Raw genomic sequence first — 22,376 nt, forward strand, 5'->3', positions numbered from 1 at the left:
ACTTCTTCTCATAGTCATTGTCAGGCCCCAAAGAAATGTGTGATGTGCAGTGCAAATCAGTAGGTTGCATGAAATCAGAAAGGGGTGAAACTAACACTTTTGCTTCTTCCACTAGTTGTTGTGAAAAAGGAGAGCTGGGAAGTTTCCACTCATAAGCATATGTAAGTGCCGATGAATCAAACTGCACTGCTGTGAAAACTTTGTCAGGCTGTAACATAACCTTAACACCCTCTGGTGTAGAAGTTAAAATAATGCCTAATTTACACATGAGATCACAGCCCATCAGGTTAATGGGACACAACTCTGATAACAAAAATGAGTGTTTGAAGGAGAGCTCATCGGGAGTGACAACACGCAATGGGCATTGTCATTTTCTCCTTCACAACCTGGCCTGAGGCAGACATACAGTAAACGTGGTTTCCACTTAACTTTGGAGGACAATCAAACTCCCCTGACGTCACTACTGATGAACATAAGTTCCCATATTCTGAGAGAAATATCTTTGTTCTAGGACGGAAATAGCATGCAAAACTTTACTACGTGAATCACAGTCAGCAAGCGTTTCTTCACTACACAGAGCAGGAAAAATGTGTGAGTGTGTTTGTGCTATCACCCATTAGTGGAGGCTCCGCTGCCGCGTGACATCCAGAACCTGCCTCCCACCCTCAGTCAGCCTTTTGCCCAATTTCATCACTTTTCAGCTGTGGACAGTCCTTCTTCCAGTGTCCAGTCTGGCCACAGTAAAAACAAATATTCGGATCATAGCTCTGATCCCACACGTCCACGTCTTCGACTTCGGCCTCGTCCTCTGTTTACACCAACTGCGTAATACATGGTCATGGCTGCCAAATGCAGCTCCTTTTCACACTTGTCCCTTTTGGTTGTCTTACGCGTCTCAACTTGGTTATGAGCATGGCGAGCATATCGGCGAACGTCAGCCAAACGAGGACCCTCACACCATCCCACCTAAATGTTCTTTACTTCAGTGGCGACATCTGGCATGAGGCCTTTAATTATTGCATTGCATGCAATACTCTCCCATGGTCCTGATTCATTACCCAAATCCCTTGGTCTCTGATGACCGCTGTGCTTGCTGACTTCCTCAAGGATGCGGTGTACAAAATCATCAGTCCCTTCACCGGGTTTCTGTTTGCAGGTGTAAATGTGGGACATATTGATTTTGGTTGGAAATTGAGTGGTGATGGCTTGACACAGTATTTGGTTGGCTGCTTCATATTGAGCGTTATCATTATGTCCTCGTTCACTGTTGGTAGGTCGCAAATCCAGTTGTAGCATACTGGCCTCTATTTTCTAGAGGTCGGACGGTTTGAACTTTTTTGCCAATATGCGACGCAATTCAACCCCAGTCGGGCAGAATTGTGCGCAGAAATCTCGCAACTCGTCAGCAAAATGGGGTCCAGAAATCTCTGGATCTGGTAAGCATTGTTATGCTTCCATGATGTCAGTCTCAGTCCAGGGTTGATAAACCAGTAATGGTCCAGTGGGAACTGCAACTTTAACCATAGGCATGGTTTGAATCTGGTTTTGTTTTTTCTCATGTTTAGATCTCTGAAGTCCAGATTGTGGGTAAAGGATTTTTGTCACTTGCGTTAAAAGTTCTTGGGCAGGTACGCTGGAGAACCAAACGTCTTCCTTTTCCTCATCATCAGACCTATGTAGCTGATGTTGTGAGAATGATGGAATTTCTTCCCAAGGGAGGATGGAAGAAGTCCCTTCTTCCCGAGAGCCAGAGGCTTGTGGCAGGGCTGGCTGTTGTTGTTGCAGGCGTCGTGGAGGGCAGGAGTCCAGGTCTGGATCCGGCACAGCTAATACTAAATTATTATCATCATTCCGTCATGGCATTTGTTTAACATTTTCCTTTCTTTCTCTTAATACACTTTATTTTTTCCAAAATTCTATACCTTTCTTACTTCTTATTTAAACTTAATTTTCTTTTTTTTTGCTTCATCTCTTTCTCATATTTGCAAAACTTTTCTTCAAATTTTCTTATTTCTAACATACTAAAAGAACCTTCTGGTGGAAAACCTCTGGACCATATGTCTTTTTCATTTCATCATGCTTAGGTCCCCCGGTAGGGTCAAAAGTCTGAGACCTACTGTTTCCAATTCTCAGACTTGGAATGGGGAAATATATTCCTTCACTCAAAGGACGTCTCCAATGAGGACCTTAATCTCTACTCACACTTCTTCGGAGTACTTCACACTTCTTCGGACTGCTTCAAAAGTTTCACTTACCCATGAAATCTCTGTCTCACTAATGACACAACCGGGAAACCCTCTTTTATTCAAATAAAAACTAAAAAGCAGTCCTATCGTCTCAGACTATCATATTTCAAAAATGATCCCAGCGCTGGTATTCAAGAAAAGGACCTGCCAGTCCTCTCTCTCAGAAAAGGCCTTGGAGGTATGAGGCTGGAACAGCTACTTCAGTCCAGGCTGGCCATGCACTGCGATCCGGTCCAGAGACACCAGTCGAGGGATCCTGTTCGTGACGCCAAAATTGTGGTGGAAATTTAGTAACGCACAGAGTCAGTTATTTTCTTCTGAGGAGATAAGAGGCTTTAATAATAATATCTTGAAAGAGAGAACAACACAGTACAGAATACAGAGTTGCTCTGAAGCAAAAACACAGTTATATTGCCCGCTCATCACGTCATCTGTCTTTGGTTGATAGTTGATTGTTCTTCTAACTTTCCTCCCAAACCATCAGTTTAGGTTACCCAAAAGGAGTGTATTGCTCCATCACAAGTATGCTTCTTTCACATACAGGGTAATATGAAGAATTTTATGCCTGAAACCTATTTAGACATGCAAAAATATGAAGGACAAAGCAGTTTTAACTTAGTTTGAGTGAAGGAATTCATTTTATATCAAAATCCGGAATTGTGTAGAACTCGTGAAAAGAAGCTTATTCTTGGATTCCTGAAAAAATTTAGTGTTGTTGTTTCCTATCCTGAAAAGTACTACGTTCGTTTTTGTTTAAAGGTATTTAGACATGGATAAATATGAAGGACAAAGCAGTTTTAACTTGGTTTGAGTGAAGGAATTAATTTTATATCAAAATCCGATATTGTGTAGAACTCGTCAAACGACGCTTATTCTCGGATTCCTGAAAAGGTTTAGTGTTGTTCTTTCCTATCCTGCAAAGTACAACGTTCTTTTTTGTTTAAAGCTATTTGGACATGGATAAATATGAAGGACAAAGCAGTTTTAACTTAGTTTGAGTGAAGGAATTCATTTTATATCAAAATCCGAAATTGTGTAGAACTCGTGAAAATAAGCTTATTCTCGGATTCCTAAAGGTTTAGTGTTGTTGTTTCCTATCCTGCAAAGTACAACGTTCTTTTTTGTTTAAAGCTATTTAGAAATGGATAAATATGAAGGAAAAGCAGTTTTAACTTGGTTTGAGTGAAGGAATTCATTTTATATCAAAATCCGGAATTGTGCATTATGGCAGCAGAATTGTAGTCTGAATACCTTTATGCCAAACAGATTTGCTTTGCCAAGGGAAGTTTTATAATTGTTTATTGTTTATGTTTACAATATATAAACTAGCAGAATAATTAATTCATCCTCCTGGTCCCTCCCACCCCGGAGAGGGCAGCCAGAGACTGGCTGCAATAGGCATCCCCGCTACCTGGGACCCAACACAGGGCAGGAGGGCCTGATGTCCACCAGGCTCGGGGCCTGCAGTCACCATATTCCGGGAGCTACTGTACCCCCAGAAGGAACCCATCCCGCCCCACCCCACTCAACCCAACCCCACCCCGGAGGACCTCTACAAAAACAAACAAACAACAACAAAAATCAAACAAACAAACAAACAAATCACCCGGTTACACCAGTCGCAGCAGCCCGGGCCTGAGACCCACCATCACCCAGGCCCCCCCAGGCCCCCCCCAACAGGGGAAAAGCACACCCCCATACAGACCCCCTCCTCCTCACCGCACGCCCCAACACCCTAAAAAAAATAACCACCTGCGGACACCTTGGAGTTCCCAGAGCAACAAGGCCGGCACCAGGACCTGCACCAACCCACGCATGCTGTGGCATGTCCAGGGCAACCCAGACCCCCCAGGCACAGGCAGGGCCCCGCCCCGGGCACAAGGCAGCGGCAAGCCACCAGGTCCAGGCCCAGCTCCACCACCCACGCCAGAGCGGCCCCGTCACCCGGTACAGAGCCAGCAGCCACCACCCCAAGGCCCCTAAGGGACCCCGCCCCACACCGCAAGACAGCCCCACCCGCAAGCCCCCAAAACTGCCCTCCAAGCCCGACACACAGTCCCCCCAGCAATGACCAACCGCCCAGAGCGACGGGACAGCAACCCACCACCAACACTATGTGATCAAGCTAAGACCAGAGAGAATTAAATTCAGCCAATTGATGTTTTTAGGAGGCAGACATTGTTTCCATGCTAATATAATCTAAAAGAAAATTTCTAAACTGGTTAATACACAGATTGTTCTTCGCTTTCTAGTTCATGAGAATAGTTTTCTTTGCTATACATAACACTGTGAGGATCATGTGTGCTAAGCTAAATTCCACGTTGATGTTGTCTAAGTCACCCAGTATGCACAGTGTGGGGCATGCAGGAATGCTACACTTTAGCCATGTTGATAGGTCCGCACAGACTTCAAGCCAGAACTTCTGGACAGGCGCACAAAACCACAAAGCGTGTGCATAATCATCAGGTGTGTTATCTGTGCAATGTGAGCAGATGTTTGAGTGTGTTAGACCCATCCTGAACATCCTTTGTCCTGTATAGTGTGTTCTATGAAGAATTTTGTATTGTATGAGCTGTAAATTAGGATTTCGAGTCATTGTGAAGGTGTTCAAACATATTTGTGGCCAGAAGCTATGACTAGAACTGATGGATAAATCTGCCTCCCATTTTGAGGACGGTAGAGACATTGTGTCATCTATCTTAGACAATAATTTATATATTTTTGATAGTAGTTTTGGGGTGCAGATGCTTAGAAATTCTGCTTCCCTAATCGGGAGTTGTAAGTCTGGTTGGTGGAGGATATATTTCTTTGTTATTATAGACTTAAGTTGTTGATATTCTAGGAATTTATTGCTGCCTATCTCATGTTGTGATATGAGCTCATCAAATGAAATAAAATGTCCATTTTGGATTATATGTTCCAGATGTTTGATTCCTTTGATCTTCCACAGAGTAAAGTTTAGCATTTTTTTGTTTTGCAGGATGTCAGGATTGTTCCAGATGGGTGTAAGCTTACACGGGACAAGTGAAGACTTTGTTATTTTAAGAAATTCCCACCAGGCTGTCAGAGAGGTGCTGATGTTAATGCTTTTGAAACATTTGTGATTTTTCACGTTTTGACTAATAAGTGGCAGGTCAGAGATTTCCAGATTATCACACAATGCTTGTTCTATACTTATCCATGTTCATGTATTGGGCTAGGTTTAAACCATTTTGATATATACTGTAACCTATTGGCTAAGGAATAGTGCTGAAAATTAGGTAAATCTAATCCACCCTGTCCTTGGTCTTCTGTAGGGTTTTTAAACTAATACGTGGTGGTTTGTTTTTCCACAGAAATTTAGAGATGCATGAATCTAGTGACTTAAACCAAGTAGCAGGTGGTTTTATGGGGATCATTGAGAACAGATAGTTAACTTTTGGTAGTATCATCATTTTAATGGTTGTAACTCTCCCCATAAGTGATATAGGTAAGGACTTCCAACGAGAGAGATCGTCCTTTACTGTCTTTAATAATTGCACATTGAGGCGGCCTGTTGCCACTGCGGGTTCTTTCAGAGAGACTCAGAGACAGAGGACGGTTCAACGTATAGTTTATTTAACCCTTTTTCATGAATGTGGAGTCGTTCGCAGGCCTTCCCTCCCGGTTCGTGCTGCCGACTCCACTTCAATCCTCCTTACAGCTCTGAGTTTTTTAAAGAGGAGAGTGATTAGACAAGTGACTGCCGGTGTACTAATCACTCACCTAGTCCTGCTCCCCAGAGCTCTCTCCACAGCTCTCTCCTGCAGCTGATGCACCACGCCCCCTCCACATACCTCCACCGCCTGACCTTGGCCGGGGAGCGGTCCGGCCTAACCTACTCCCCCCCCCCCCCCCCCCCCCCCCCCACCTCGCCATGCGAGCTGTAAAGGAAGTCGGCCACCGCCATCTGTGCCCCCGGCCTATGGACCACTTTGAATTTAAAAGGCTGTAGTGCCAGATACCAGCGGGTGATCCGTGCATTGACATTTTTCATTCGGTGGAGCCACTGGAGGGGAGCAAGGTCCGAGCAAAGGGTGAATGGGCGCCCCAGCAAGTAATACCGCATAGCGCCGACCACCCACCGGATGGCCAGGCACTCCCTCTCCATCGTGTTGTATCTGGTCTCCCTCTCGGATAGTTTCTGGCTGATGTAAAGCACTGGGCGGTCAACGCCCCGCACCTGCTGGGACAGAACAGCCCCTGACCCCCTTCCCGATGCATCAGTCTGCAGGACAAATGGGAGAGAGGAGTTAGGTGTGTGGAGAAGAGGCTCCCCACAGAGGGTCTGCTTTACCCTCTCAAGTGACACCTGGCACTGCTTCGTCCACCGGACCGGATCAGAGGCACCTTTTCGCGAAGTTGGGAATAAATCGCCGGTAATATCCGGCCAGCCCCAAAAACCGCCTCACCTCTTTCTTGATCTTAGGTTTTGGGCAGGCTGCAATCGCTGCTGTCTTGTCTACCTGTGGACGCACCTGTCCGCCGCCCAAGTGGTACCCCAGATACCGTACCTCCCTCCATCCAACTGCACACTTCTTTGGGTTGGCCGTGAGCCCCGCCTGCCGCAGTGACTCCAGCACTGCCGCCATCTGCTGAACATGCTCCGCCCAGCTGTTGCTATGGATGATGACGTCATCCAGGTAAGCGGCAGCATACGCAGGAACTTACATCATGAAAAGCGAGATCAGAGGTGTTTGGCTGAGAGAAGGCCACAGTTTGCGATGCAATAATTAAAGGCCTCATGCCAGATGTCGCCACTGAAGTAAAGAACATTTACGTGGGATGGTGTGAGGGTCCTCGTTTGGCTGACGTTCGCCGATATGCTCGCCATGCTCATAACCAAGTTGAGACGCGTAAGACAACCAAAAGGGACAAGTGTGAAAAGGAGCTGCATTTGGCAGCCATGACCATGTATTCCGCAGTGTGTGTAAACAGAGGACGAGGCCGAAGTCGAAGACGTGGACGTGTGGGAGAGGAGGTCGAAATGGGCCACGCCAGAGCTATGATCCGAATATTTGTTTTTACTGTGGCCAGACTGGACAGCTGAAAAGTGATGAAATTGGGCAAAAGGCTGACTGAGGGTGGGAGGCAGGTTCTGGACGTCACGCGGCAGCGGAGCCTCCACTAATGGGTGATAGCACAAACACACTCACACATTTTTCCTGCTCTGTGTAGTGAAGAAACGCTTGCCGACTGTGATTCACGTAGTAAAGTTTTGCATGCTATTTCCGTCCTAGAGCAAAGATATTTCTCTCAGAATATAGGAACTTATGTTCATCAGTAGTGACGTCAGGGGAGTTTGATTGTCCTCCAAAGTTAAGTGGAAACCACGTTTACTGTATGTCTGCATCAGCCCAGGTTGTGAAGGAGAAAATGACAATGCCCATTGCGTGTTGTCACTCCCGATGAGCTCTCCTTCAAACACTCATTTTTGTTATCAGAGTTGTGTCCCATTAACCTGATGGGCTGTGATCTCATGTGTAAATTAGGCATTATTTTAACTTCTACACCAGAGGGTGTTAAGGTTATGTTACAGCCTGACAAAGTTTTCACAGCAGTGCAGTTTGATTCATCGGCACTTACATATGCTTATGAGTGGAAACTTCCCAGCTCTCCTTTTTCACAACAACTAGTGGAAGAAGCAAAAGCGTTAGTTTCACCCCTTTCTGATTTCATGCAACCTACTGATTTGCACTGCAAATCACACATTTCTTTGGGGCTATGAGAAGAAGTGAAAAAATATGTGCGCCTACTTTATTGGCTGTGTCGCTCACTCCAGAGCACTTCGATTTTTTAATGTTTGTGGTACTCGCCCTCACATTTCCTTGGCCAAACGTACACACTGGCAGTGACAAGGTGTGGGAGAGTTTGTTGCTACATGTCAGAAAGAAATGGAGTGGACCGTTTCACCTGCTGATCCAAATTTGATGTTTTCTGAACGATTGTCAGCATACAAAAAAACATTTTTGAGTACAATGCATTGTCAAAGAACTGTGGACTTAATTCCTACCACAGAATCACATTTTGAAGCATGTTTTTTATCTGAAACAGATTTGTCTTCGATACTCATGTTGGCTGAAGTGCCCAATGATCTTTGGGCTAAGAGCAAATATGATGTGGGGTTGATAAAAGGCTGTGAACCAGTAATTGTCACCCCTAAATCAGACATTTGTCCATGTAAAAAACAATACCCTTTTAAGCCTGAAGCAATTAAAGGGATTAAACCTGTTTTTCAATCTTTTCAGAAAACAGGCGTTATTGTTCCTTTTGAAAATTCACCTGTGCTTACTCCATTGTTTCCTGTTAAAAAGATTAAAGATGCTGGCCAGCCAGATGAATGGCGTTTTGTACAGGACCTCCAAGCGGTGAATGCTGCAGTTCAGCCACATGCTCCTACTGTGCCCAACCCACACACTATTTTGTCTCAAATTACATCAGATGCACAGTTTTTCTCAGTGGTTGACTTGTCGCCAGTGCACCCTGATAGCCCATTTTGGTTTGCTTTTTAGTTTGAAGGGAGATCTTGGACTTTTACCCGGTTATGCCAGGGGTACTGTGAAAGTCCCACTATTTACAATGCTGCCCTCAAAGCTAGTCTGGATTAACTTCAATCAACCACAGGCTCTGCTCTTTTGCAGTATGTGGATGACATCCTTTTATGTAGTCCATCTAAACAACAGTGTGAAAAAGACAGTGAATCTGTTGAAACATCTTCCTTCTTATGGCCATAAAGCCAGCCTTTCTAAGTTACAGTTTGTACAGGACGAATGTGTACAATGTGCACATGCTGGTTACAAATAAGAAAATATAAACAACAAACAGTTTCTGCCATGGTTCACAGCATGTGTATGATCACCTTCATCGCAGGTCTCAGCAAGGATGTTTCAATCTTCGGTGTCAGAGGTTACTAGCACTTAACACACCGGTGGAGTACAGCTTTTACTGCTGACTCTTATCTTTGTCCTTCCGGGCGTGTTGGTTAGGCTGATGTATGTCAGGGTGGAAGCCATCTACTGGTTCTGGTACCTTCTTACAGTGACTGGCATGAATCCAGGTTGCTCTCTCTGCAACTTTAACAGCTGTATGAGTGACCAGTAGCACCTGGAACGGGCCTTGCCAACGTTTGGACTTCCAATGTTTCCTGCGAAGTTCCTTCACCACCTGTCATCTGGTTGGAGTGGTGTGTTTTCTGTGGCTGGAAGGGCTGCTTTTACTGTCTGTGAAACTTGAGATAGAACAGTGGAAAGGTTTCGACAGTAAGACAACATAGCATCATCACAAACAGTTGTGGAAGGGAGGGGTCTGGTTACAGGTCCCAATCCCAGGTTAGGAGGTCTGCCAAATAAAATTTCAAATGGGCTGAGATTCACTTGAGCTCTGATTCTCATTCTCATGTAGGTAAGCACAATAGGTAATACTTTTGTCCATGGCAGACCTGTTTCTTCACAACATTTGGCTAACTTGGACTTTAATGTACCATTTTCTCTTTCCACAGCACCTCCACTCTGTGGATGATAAGCACAATGTGTGCGCAAGGTTATTCCCAGGAATTTACCAACCTCAGTCAATGCAGTGTTTACAAAATGTGTGCCATTATCACTGCTGATCTTCTCTGGAATGCCCCATCTAGGAATGATTTCTGTTTAGCAGTGCTTTAGTCACTGCATTACTGTTTGCATGTTTTGCAGGGAAAACTTCAACCCATTTACTAAACACGTCCACTATTACTAGTGCATATTTCTTTCTTTCAGCTGGTGTGAGTTCAACAAAATCCATCATCAAATGTTCAAAAGGTTTCTCTGGTGGAGGGTGTGCAACTTGCGATGTGTGTAATGCCTTTCCTACATTATGTGTGGCACAAACCATACATGACTGACAGTATTTTTGCGCATATGAACTGAACCCTTTTGTGAACCACTGAGCAGTGAGTGCATTCAGCATCCCCCCTTTTGACACATGGTCCAACCCATGTGTCAATTTTGAAAAATGAGGAAAAAAATGTTTAGGTAGACAGGGTTTACCATCAGGTCCCATCCAAACACCATCCATATGAGTTGCACCCACAGAGGACCAAATGCGTCCAGAGGACCAAATTTCATCTGCAGAGGCAAAAGTTTGCAAAGCATGGAGATCTGTGAGGGAGTCTTCTGCCTGCAAAGAGAGGGAAGCGAAAACAGGAAAAGATTTAGCTGCTTGCTTAGCTGCAGCATCAGCTCTGGCATTGCCACAAGCAACAGGATCGTCTGAGTTAGTGTGAGCCGCACACTTACAGACCGAGATTGCTGTAGGCAAAAGGATCACATCAAGAAGATCAGAAACCTGCTTGGAGTTCAGAATAGTTTTACCATCTGATTTAAGGAAATGCCTGTGTTTCCACAGCGCACCAAAGTCATGAACAACACCAAAAGCATATCTGGAATCTGTGTAAATAGTGACAGACTTACCAGCTGCCAACTTACAAGCTTCAGTAAGTGCAATAAGCTCAGTAGTTTGAGCAGAGAAATGTTTAGGAAGAGAACCAGACAACAAAGTGTCATGTGAAGAACATACTGCAAACCAAACACAGTTAGTACCTGTGGCTGGATCACGCAAAGCTGATCCATCTACAAAAAGAATCATGTCAGAGTTTGGAAGAGGAGTCTCTAAAAGATCAGGTCGGGGTGTACAAACTTGTTCCAAAACAGCTTCACAGTCATGAGGCTCCCCATCCTCAGGAGTCGGAAGCAAAGTAGCAGGATTCAGAACAGTACAACGTTTAACAGTGACATTTGGCATATCACAGAGGTGTATCTGAGCCAACGAGCAGTTGAAAGATGTGAAGTTTTCTGCTCGAGAAGAATAATGGCAACAGCATGAGGAACCAAAAAAGTCAAATTAGCGTAGCCCACAATATCTTGGGAGGCCAGGACAGCTTTCTCTGCAGCTGCAACAACACGAAGACAACCAGGCAGGCCTGCAGCCACAGAGTCCAGTTTTGCTGAGAAATGAGCCACTGGCCTTTGCCTGCCCCATGTTCCTGCATAAGAACAGATGTCATGCTTCTCATCAACTGCCTGTATGAAAGGTTTATGAGGATCTGGAATGCCAAGTGTTGGTGCTGTTTGAAGAGCCAGCTTAAGCTGACTAAAGGCTGATTCAGCCTCAGGAGTCCATGGAACACGGTCAGCTGACTGGAGGCCTTTACCATGGATAAGAGCACCTAAGAGAGCTTCGAGAAAAGAGTAGTTAGGAATAAAGTTCCTGCAGTAAGATGTTATACCTAAGAATGACATAAGCTGTTTTTTAGTAACCGGTTTAGGAATGATCTGAACTGCAGCAACACGTTTAGGAGAAAGTGAGCGCCCATCCTTAGAAATCACATGACCCAAAAAGGTGACTTCGTCCTGTACAAACTGTAAATTAGAAAGGCTGGCTTTAAGGCTATAAGAATGAAGATGTTTCAACAGATTCACTGTCTTTTTCACACTGTTGTTTAGATGGACTACATAAAAGGATGTCATCCACATACTGCAAAAGAGCAGAGCCTGTGGTTGATTGAAGTTAATCCAGACTAGCTTTGAGGGCAGCATTGTAAATAGTGGGACTTTCACAGTACCCCTGGCATAACCGGGTAAAAGTCCAAGATCTCCCTTCAAACTAAAAAGCAAACCAAAATGGGCTATCAGGGTGCACTGGCGACAAGTCAACCACTGAGAAAAACTGTGCATCTGATGTAATTTGAGACAAAATAGTGTGTGGGTTGGGCACAGTAGGAGCATGTGGCTGAACTTTAGCATTCACCGCTTGGAGGTCCTGTACAAAACGCCATTCATCTGGCTGGCCAGCATCTTTAATCTTTTTAACAGGAATCAATGGAGTAAGCACAGGTGAATTTTCAAAAGGAACAATAACGCCTGTTTTCTGAAAAGATTGAAAAACAGGTTTAATCCCTTTAATTGCTTCAGGCTTAAAAGGGTATTGTTTTTTACATGGACAAAAGTCTGATTTAGGGGTGACAATTACTGGTTCACAGCCTTTTATCAACCCCACATCATATTTGCTCTTAGCCCAAAGATCATTGGGCACTTCAGCCAACATGGGTATCGAAGACAAATCTGTTTCAGATAAAAAACATGCTTCAAAATGTGATTCTGTGGTAGGAATTAAGTCCACAGTTCTTTGACAATGCATTGTACTCAAAAATGTTTTTTTGTATGCTGACAATCGTTCAGAAAACATCAAATTTGGATCAGCAGGTGAAACGGTCCACTCCATTTCTTTCTGACATGTAGCAACAAACTCTCCCACACCTTGTCACTGCCTGTGTGTACGTTTGGCCAAGGAAATGTGAGGGCGAGTACCACAAACATTAAAAAAATCGAAGTGCTCTGGAGTGAGCGACACAGCCAATAAAGTAGGCGCACATATTTTTTCACTTCTTCTCATAGTCATTGTCAGGCCCCAAAGAAATGTGTGATGTGCAGTGCAAATCAGTAGGTTGCATGAAATCAGAAAGGGGTGAAACTAACGCTTTTGCTTCTTCCACTAGTTGTTGTGAAAAAGGAGAGCTGGGAAGTTTCCACTCATAAGCATATGTAAGTGCCGATGAATCAAACTGCACTGCTGTGAAAACTTTGTCAGGCTGTAACATAACCTTAACACCCTCTGGTGTAGAAGTTAAAATAATGCCTAATTTACACATGAGATCACAGCCCATCAGGTTAATGGGACACAACTCTGATAACAAAAATGAGTGTTTGAAGGAGAGCTCATCAGGAGTGACAACACGCAATGGGCATTGTCATTTTCTCCTTCACAACCTGGCCTGATGCAGACATACAGTAAATGTGGTTTCCACTTAACTTTGGAGGACAATCAAACTCCCCTGACGTCACTACTGATGAACATAAGTTCCTATATTCTGAGAGAAATATCTTTGCTCTAGGACGGAAATAGCATGCAAAACTTTACTACGTGAATCACAGTCGGCAAGCGTTTCTTCACTACACAGAGCAGGAAAAATGTGTGAGTGTGTTTGTGCTATCACCCATTAGTGGAGGCTCCGCTGCCGCGTGACGTCCAGAACCTGCCTCCCACCCTCAGTCAGTCTTTTGCCCAATTTCATCACTTTTCAGCTGTGGACAGTCCTTCTTCCAGTGTCCAGTCTGGCCACAGTAAAAACAAATATTCGGATCATAGCTCTGGCGTGGCCCATTTCGACCTCCTCTCCCACACGTCCACGTCTTCGACTTCGGCCTCGTCCTTTGTTTACACCAACTGCGTAATACATGGTCATGGCTGCCAAATGCAGCTCCTTTTCACACTTGTCCCTTTTGGTTGTCTTACGCGTCTCAACTTGGTTCTGAGCATGGCGAGCATATCGGCGAACGTCAGCCAAACGAGGACCCTCACACCATCCCACGTAAATGTTCTTTACTTCAGTGGCAACATCTGGCATGAGGCCTTTAATTATTGCATCGCAAACTGTGGCCTTCTCTCAGCCAAACACCTCTGATCTCGCTTTTCATGATGTAAGGTTGGGCATTCAGACCTTGCTTCACCTGCTTTTCACCAAATATAGTCGGACATTCACACCTTCTTGCAGCCGAACACTTCCACTCCACCTTTTAGTGTTCTATCACACCTTTTTTTTCACCGCATTTTATAGATTATGGTTGGAAATTCTCAACCACTCTCATCCGAAGACCTCTCCTCCCGCTTTTGTTAATATATTTGAACTTTAGTCGGACATTCACACCTTCTTGCAGCCGAACCACCTCCGCTCCCTGTTTTGATCATGTATGGTCTGGCAATACTACCTTTTCTTACCCATTTTTCAGGAATTATGGGTGGACATTCAAACCTTCCTGCAGCTGAACACCTCCTCTCCCGCTTATGATCATGTGCGGTTTGATATTCGAAAATTTTCTTTCATGTTTTCTAGCAATTATTGATGGACATTCAGACCTTCTTGCAGCTGAACACCTCCGCTCCCGCTTTTGTTAATATATTTGAACTTTAGTCAGACATTCACACCTACTTGCAGCCGAACACCACCTCTCTAGCTTTTGATGAGGTATGGTCCGGCATTCTTACCGTTTCTAACACATTTTTCAGCAATTATGGTAGGACATTCACACCTTCTTGCAGCTGAACACCTCCTCTCCCACTTATGATCATGTGCGGATTGATTTTCGAAAATTTTCTTTCATGTTTTCTAGCAATTAATAATGGACATTTAGACCTTCTTGCAGCTGAACACCTCCGCTCCCGCTTTTGATCATACATTGTCAGGCATTCGCACCTTGTCTTACCCGCTTTTTACAAACTTTAGTCGAACATTCACACCTTTTTGCAGCCGAACACAGTTTTTTGCAGCCGAATTTGGGCATTCGAACCTTTTCATACCCACTTTTTACCAACTATGGTCGGACATTCACACCGTCTTACAACGGAACACCTCCACTCCCTCTTTTGATGGTGTATGTTCGGGCATTCGAACCTTTTCTTACCCGCTTTTTACAAACTATGCTCGGACATTCAAACCTTCTTGTAGCCGAACACATCCACTCGTGCTTTTGATGATGTATGGTATGGCATTCGAACCTACTTGTTGCCCGCTTTTCATTAATTATGGGTGGACATTCACACCTTGTCGCAGCCAAACACCTCCGCTCCCTGGTTTGATCATGTATGGTTGGACATTCGCACCTTTTCTCACCCGCTTTTTGCAAACTATGGTCGGCCATTCACAGCTTCCTCTCCACCATACTTGTATGGTGGGATATTCACACCCACTTGCATCCGAAGACCTCCGCCCCCACTTTTGTTGATATTTAGTCGGTCATTCGCACCTTACCCGCTTTTGGCAAACTATGGCCTTCTTGCAGCCAAAAACCTCTGATCTCGCTTTTGATGATGTAAGGTTGGGCATTCAGACCTTGCTTCACCTGCTTTTCACCAAATATAGTCGGACATTCACACCTTCTTGCAGCCGAACACTTCCGCTCCACCTTTTAGTTTTCTATGGGGCATTCACACCTTTATTTTCACCGCATTTTATAAAAACACCACAGGAACACCGTATTGAGGCTTTGTTCTGACCGCTCATTCGGTGTCGCGTTTCTTTCAAGCATTTCTCCTGGTTAGCCCGCACTCGGCTCGCTCCCAGAGCCGTGTTAAAGTCTGCTTCGCATTCACTCTCTTTTCTCAGCAGACTAAAAGAAACTTCCATCCTGCACCGCTGTTTGCTTTTTCACAACAGCAGAGGAGAGCGCACCGTTCCCAGCGGCACTGCAATACCGGGTCGATGCTTGGAGTGAACGGAGCAAGCTCCTTTTTCAACTCCTATTGATAAAAATCCATTTAATATGTAGTCCTTGCATAGACATATCACATATTAAACTGATAAGTACAGATGGATTATGTGCAATTATTAAAGAGAGTAGAGGACGATCTCTCTCGTTGGAAGTCCTTACCTATATCACTTATGGGGAGAGTTACAACCATTAAAATGATGATACTACCAAAAGTTAACTATTTGTTCTCAATGATCCCCATAAAACCATCTGCTACTTGGTTTAAGTCACTAGATTCATGCATCTCCAAATTTCTGTGGAAAAACAAACCACCACGTATTAGTTTACAAACCCTACAGAAGACCAAGGACAGTGGTGGATTAGATTTACCTCATTTTCAGCACTATTCCTTAGCCAATAGGTTACAATATATATCAAAATGGTTTAAACCTTGTTGTTGTCACAGTTCCCAGAGACGTTGTAATCGTTGAGGATTCTATATTCACCCCCTCATTAGAGGCACGTGTTGCAGATTGATGACACTGAATCTTCTTCTCTGTTCATTGCTGGCATCATTCCCAGCATCGTAAGTGTTCGTGGCATTGTTAGCCTCTTCTTCTGGATCTTGATATCGAGCATCCTTTTGTATTTCTGGTTTGTAAGTCCTCTCTCTTCGTTCACCGGAGTCTTCGTCTCTTTGTCCTTGAGTTTGGTGATTTTTTCTTTTTTTGATGCCTTGACACAGTGTGACAGGTGATACCACGTGGGAGATCCTTTAACTTGGACTGCTGTCCCTGTGCTGCGAAATGGCTGTGCTGCTCAAATGGTCTCTCCTTCATCATATACACAGTTATTTATACATCACCTTCCACCATGAAGCGTTGTCCCTTTTTGTTTCTCTCTTTGTTCTTAAAATGCTGTTATGCATGTCTAAACCAATCCATTAAACTAGATCATTTTGGCAGTAAAGCGATCTACAATGTGCTTGGTCGCAAAGCTGCTCATCTGTGGTAAACAGCTCTTCAGAAAGGCATTCTTCAATTGATTTCACTAATTTTATGTAATAATTTTGTGATTTCCTACAAAACTACACTTCTTCTCCCATCTGTCTGAGTATTTAATATTGTCTGGGTCCCGTTAAAACATATATTTTTCCCATCTAATTCCTTGTTTGCTTTAAAACAAGTATTCCCCATTTTCTATCCCTTCAGTAGCCAACCAGTTTGTATGGAGTACACTGGAGCAACTTGACTGATCAGTAAAACACTGCTTTTGTTGTCACCGCAAGGCTTCCCCCGTCGGTTGTTTCACTGAGACACTACTGAGTAACTACAACTCAACACAGTTTATACACATAACATTCATATACATACTAACAAACAAACAAACAATAATTTATCGCAATTTTCTCATCTCTGTTTGAACGTACACCCAGGTAAATATTCCTGTAGTCTTCTCATACCGACTATGGACCCATTCATTGTTTAACTTCACTGTTTTGCAAATCCTAATTGAATATTACACATTGACATTGAAATTTACTGGATAAGCAGGTCTTCATTGCATTCAGCAGCCTATATGTGAGCATCTATGTGTAAGCTGTTCTTCTTTGCATTTATCAGCAGCAAGCAATTCTTCACTGCACATGCATATGTAAATAGTAAAACAATTCCAATGTGTTAGCGAAACCTTCTATATCACAGTGGTTTCTAAGATCTATTTTAAGTTATTTGCCATCAGTGAGATGACATAGTTTACAAAGTGTGTCAAATTATCACTGAAGATCTTTTCAGGTATTTCAAATCTAGAAATAAGTTATTTTACGCGTGATTTTGCTACTGAGAGTGCATCTGCTTGTGCACATGGAAATATTTCAGACCATTTGGTAAAAACCTCTGTTGTCACTGAGCAGAATCGTTTCCCTTAACATTAATTTAGTTCAATGAAATCTACACAATAATGAAATAATGAAATCCAAACAAATATGTTGAAAAAGATACACTGGCTTAGGGAATTATCTTCGTTTTGGTCTTAGATTGCCCTGTGGAATGTATTTTGCACATATTTGACCTGCTAGACAAAACTTTATTCATTTATTTATTCTAAAAAAAAAAATTCAATAATTAGTAAAACCATATGCTGTAAAAACCTTGTTCATTATTGCTTCCATCCCTCCTGTTGAGACATGACATGGTCCGTGGCTCAATACTGCAGCATATTTAAACAAATTCTTTGGCAGTATGGTTTTCCTTCCGGTCATTCATACGAGTCTATTGTAGATGGCAATTGAATAACATCTAATAATGCTAAAATATTTGTAGTTTATACATTTAGCTGTGGATGTCAACATACCTGTTTTTCCAATGCTGTGTTAACACATGTACAGTTGAGAAGGCATACTGACTGTCAGTGTAAACGTTAACAACCTTTTTGTTATTTAATTTACAAGCTTCAGTTAAAGCTACCAATTCGACTGCTTGAACAGAGTAATTTTTTGGTAGTGGTTGTTTTAAGAAAACTTCAGTTTCTGTTACTACTGCAAATCCTGTAGCATTTGTGCCATCAGGGTTTTTTGCTTGACCTGTTGAATAAATATAGTTATTTCTGCATTTTCATAACGTATATCAGTTAAGTCTGGCCTGGGTAAAACACTGATGGTTATTTCTGACATGCAATCATGAGGCTTTCCATCTGTGGGGTAGGTAGCAGTGTGGATGGATTAAGTGTAGCACATCTCTCGACAACAAGGTGTGGCTGTGAAAGAAGAACTGTTATGTAGGAGAGATGTCTGGTAAAGATATTTTGTTAAGTAACCATATCACAGCCACTGCATGAGGTACCTTAAGTGTTAATGGGTGAAATAACACCATTATTGTTGATGCCTGCACTGCCAATGGCTTCTGGCCATTGATTCAAAAGTACGATCTCGTCCCTTTTTCCCCCTTTCAGTGGACACTGGCCCCTAATTACCGCAATTCAGCAGGGGGTCTTTCATTAGGAGTACTGGACTCCCCCGTGCACGGTTTCAGCTCCGACCCTGGAAAGCGGAAAAAACGTTGAGATCTGGTTTGAGGACCCAATTGTTGAGAAAAGTCTCTCAATGAGACTCAGAGTTGCTGGAGTCAGTTAATGCAAATGTTTAATCTTGCAGCAAGTAACCCTTCTGTCTGTTTGGACTCTCACATACATTCGGTTAATCATAGAAAAACGAGAACAAAACTTTTTAGCCCCTTAAATTCATAAAACAGACATGGTGCAGTTATTTCCATTCTAGAAAATAAGAGTAATCACCACCATTCCTATAAATTCTGGATATTCTAACAATCTGAATCTTTTTTAAATGTTCGATGAAGCCCTTTGCTGTTCTGTTTAGAGACTCAGCTGATCATAAACCAAGTTTTGCTCTTGAACCAAGCTTCTAAACTCTTCACCTTTTTCATTTCTCAGTTAGTATTCACTTTAAAACTGATTAAAAGAAAAATTAAATGAATGCCTATCAACAAATGTGGGATCTAAACTCTAGTGCTTTCTCTAAAATAATTTCCTTTCTCAATTCAGAAATGTGTGTGTGTAAGTCACAACACCCGTGACACCAAAACGGCTTTCTTTTCTCTCTTTTTTCTACACTCTGCACTGTGAGCACACACACCAAATCAGAAAGGCTTTTTTCTCTCTTTTCTACATTATGGACTGTGGGGACACAAAACCGCTCTCTCTCTTTTTTTTTTTGATTGTGTGCCAGGGCGTTGTCTCACGTATTAGATTATGCTTAAGATACGAATGGGTTTATCAGTCACATCAGAATCCATACATACTGATCCTCCTGTAATAAAATGGTCGGATCTTATCAAACACACTTTGTTTCTTGTGACAAGTCAGCAAAACAGCGTATACACGTCAAGACACTGAATCAAGTTTGCCACAAGAACTCATAAGTTTGGCAGTATTGCTCTGCCGTCAGCAATCATACACCCATTTTATTTTCATGAGACATGTGCAGGCACCTGTTCATCCACTGTTCTATCACTATGAATTAGTTTATCTATTATCAATAAGGATACTTCTACAACTACTATCAAAGTATGTCCGGACTTCTTATGTTGTCAGTTGCTATATATGAATAAGTGGGTAGCTACTGACAAGCATTAAGCATGTCACACAGCCCAAACATATAACATTTCAGGACACACCACACAGTTAACAACCACAGTGAAGTGTCAAAGCCCAAACATGTAACATTCAACAGGACACTTACACAACACATTCAAATCAAACAGTCAGACAACATACAAGAACATATACCCCAGCCAGCATTGCTCCCTGCCTATTTTCCTACAACTCACTATGTGTGCGCACACCTTTATTCACAAACTCTTCAACTTATACTCTTTTACCGAAGCTGCTACAGCTCGATTGGCCAAATACCCTTAGATCCTATTTCGGTGAATTTGACATCTGCCTTGTATGTAACAGATTAGCGGTTTAGCAGTTTTAATTTAGTTTGAGTGAAGGAATTCATTTTATAGCAAAATCCGAAATCGTGAAGAACTCATGAAAGTAAGCTTATTCTCGGATTCCTGAAACTTTAGATTTGCTCTTTCTTTTACTGCAAAGTACAACGTTGAGCAGCACTAATGAGTTGTTTCTATTTTTGGCAGGCTTTACCTTTGCGGATGAAGCCCTTTCTGTCTGTGCAAAAGAAATCTTGTTACTGTGCAGAGTGACTTCTCTGAGTAGAGTCGCCTTACTTGTTGCGACTGTGCCGATGTTCGAAGCTGGAGTGCAAAGTTGTTGCTTGAATGGTGCTCGCTGGAGCGTGTGGTAGTGTAAAGTTAGACCATTTAAAAGGGCTGAAGAGTGCTCAGTGCAGCGGGTGGGCGGAGGTGCAAAGTGACACTATGGCCATAAAAAGAACACCGCTACAAGTGCGCATTGTGCCAGGAAGGGCCCTCGGACGTGAACCAGTGGACAGTTATCGCTTCTCGGCCTTTTGGCTAAGATCAAGTGTAGTATCTGTTCTTATCAGTTTAATGTCTGATATGTCCTCTTTGCGAGGACTACATATTAAATGGATTTTTATCAATAGGAGTTGAAAAAGGAGCTTGCTCCGTTCACTCCAAGCATCGACCCGGTACTGCAGTGCCGCTGGGAATGGTGCGCTCTCCTCTGCTCTTGTGAAAAAGCAAACAGCGGTGCAGGATGGAAGTTTCAGGGAGCCTAAGATGAAACTTTCTTTTAATCTGCTGAGAAAAGAGAGTGAATGCGAAGCAGACTTTAACACGGCTCTGGGAGCGAGCCGAGTGCGGGCTAACCGGGAGAATTGCTTGAAAGAAACGCGACACCGAATGAGCAGTCAGAACAAAGCTTCAATACGGTGTTCCCGTGTTGTTTGTGGCTGCCTTGTCTTTTGCACAGAGTAAAAGACAAGGCAGCCATCGAATAGGGCCCGATTGTTCCTACTTGGTCAGCCGAGGAGCAAGGGGGGGGAGCAAGCGTCTCAACCAAGCAAAGCTCACCATGGGGAAGGTGGCTATGCCAACTAGCCTGATGCCCTGCTCCCGCAGTGATGGATAATCGTACACTGGTTTCTCTTCATAATGTACAAGTCTTTCGCCTTTTACTAAAGACTTCCGTGGAGAGCAGCACTAATGAATTGTTTCTATTTTTGGCAGGCTTTACCTTTGCGGGGGAAGCCCTTTCTGTCTGTGCAAAAGAAATCTTGTTACTGTGCAGAGTGACTTCTCTGAGTAGAGTCGCCTTACTTGTTGCGACTGTGCCGATGTTGCTTGAATGGTGCTCGCTGGAGCGTGCTGTAGTGTAAAGTTATACCATTTAAAAGGGTTGAAGAGTGCTCAGTGCAGCGGGTGGGCGGAGGTGCAAAGTGACACTATGGCCATAAAAAGAACACCGCTACAAGTGCGCATTGTGCCAGGAAGGGCCCTCGGACGTGAACCAGTGGACAGATATCGCTTCTCGGCCTTTTGGCTAAGATCAAGTGTAGTATCTGTACTTATCAGTTTAATATGTGATATGTCTATGCGAGGACTACATATTAAATGGATTTTTATCAATAGGAGTTGAAAAAGGAGCTTGCTCCGGTCACTCCAAGCATCGACCCGGTACTGCAGTGCCGCTGGGAACGGTGCGCTCTCCTCTGCTCTTGTGAAAAAGCAAAGAGCGGTGCAGGATGGAAGTTTCTTTTAATCTGCTGAGAAAAGAGAGTGAATGCGAAGCAGACTTTAACACGGCTCTGGGAGCGAGCCGAGTGCGGGCTAACCAGGAGAATTGCTTGAAAGAAACGCGACACCGAATGAGCGGTCAGAACAAAGCCTCAATACGGTGTTCCTGTGGTGTTTTTATAAAATGCGGTGTAAAAAAAGGTGTGAATGCCCCATAGAAAACTAATAGGTGAATCGGAAGTGTTCGGCTGCAAGAAGGTGTGAATGTCCGACTATATTTGGTGAAAAGCAGGTGAAGCAAGGTCTGAATGCCCAACCTTACATCATCAAAAGCGAGATCAGAGGTTTTTGGCTGCAAGAAGGCCATAGTTTGCCAAAAGCGGGTAAGGTGCGAATGATCGGCTAAATATCAACAAAAGTGGGGGCGGAGGTCTTCGGATGCAAGTGGGTGTGAATATCCCACCATACAAGTATGGTGGAGAGGAAGCTGTGAATGGCCGACCATAGTTTGCAAAAAGCGGGTGAGAAAAGGTGCGAATGTCCAACCATACATGATCAAAACAGGGAGCGGAGGTGTTTGGCTGCGACAAGGTGTGAATGTCCACCCATAATTAATGAAAAGCGGGCAACAAGTAGGTTCGAATGCCCAACCA

The 22,376-nt window shown here is 43.5% G+C and overlaps 3 non-coding genes and 1 pseudogene across 3 annotated transcripts; 3 read left to right on the plus strand and 1 right to left on the minus strand.

The window, feature by feature from the left end:
- Window positions 1-15,514: 15,514 nt before the first annotated feature.
- LOC140276224 (U2 spliceosomal RNA) lies at window positions 15,515-15,691 on the minus strand (annotated as a pseudogene).
- A 4,827-nt stretch (window positions 15,692-20,518) lies between these two features.
- Window positions 20,519-20,709, plus strand: LOC140276421 (U2 spliceosomal RNA). The gene has a single exon (XR_011909016.1). It is a non-coding gene; the product is annotated as a U2 spliceosomal RNA (small nuclear RNA).
- Window positions 20,710-21,120: 411 nt separating this feature from the next.
- Window positions 21,121-21,234, plus strand: LOC140275849 (U5 spliceosomal RNA). The gene has a single exon (XR_011908559.1). It is a non-coding gene; the product is annotated as a U5 spliceosomal RNA (small nuclear RNA).
- A 275-nt stretch (window positions 21,235-21,509) lies between these two features.
- Window positions 21,510-21,697, plus strand: LOC140276000 (U2 spliceosomal RNA). Its single transcript, XR_011908693.1, has one exon. It is a non-coding gene; the product is annotated as a U2 spliceosomal RNA (small nuclear RNA).
- The last annotated feature ends 679 nt before the right edge of the window (window positions 21,698-22,376 follow it).

This window comes from Leuresthes tenuis, unplaced genomic scaffold, assembly GCF_036924035.1.
Source record: "Leuresthes tenuis unplaced genomic scaffold, fLeuTen1.0.hap1 SCAF_18, whole genome shotgun sequence".
Classification (NCBI taxonomy): Eukaryota; Metazoa; Chordata; class Actinopteri; order Atheriniformes; family Atherinopsidae; genus Leuresthes; species Leuresthes tenuis.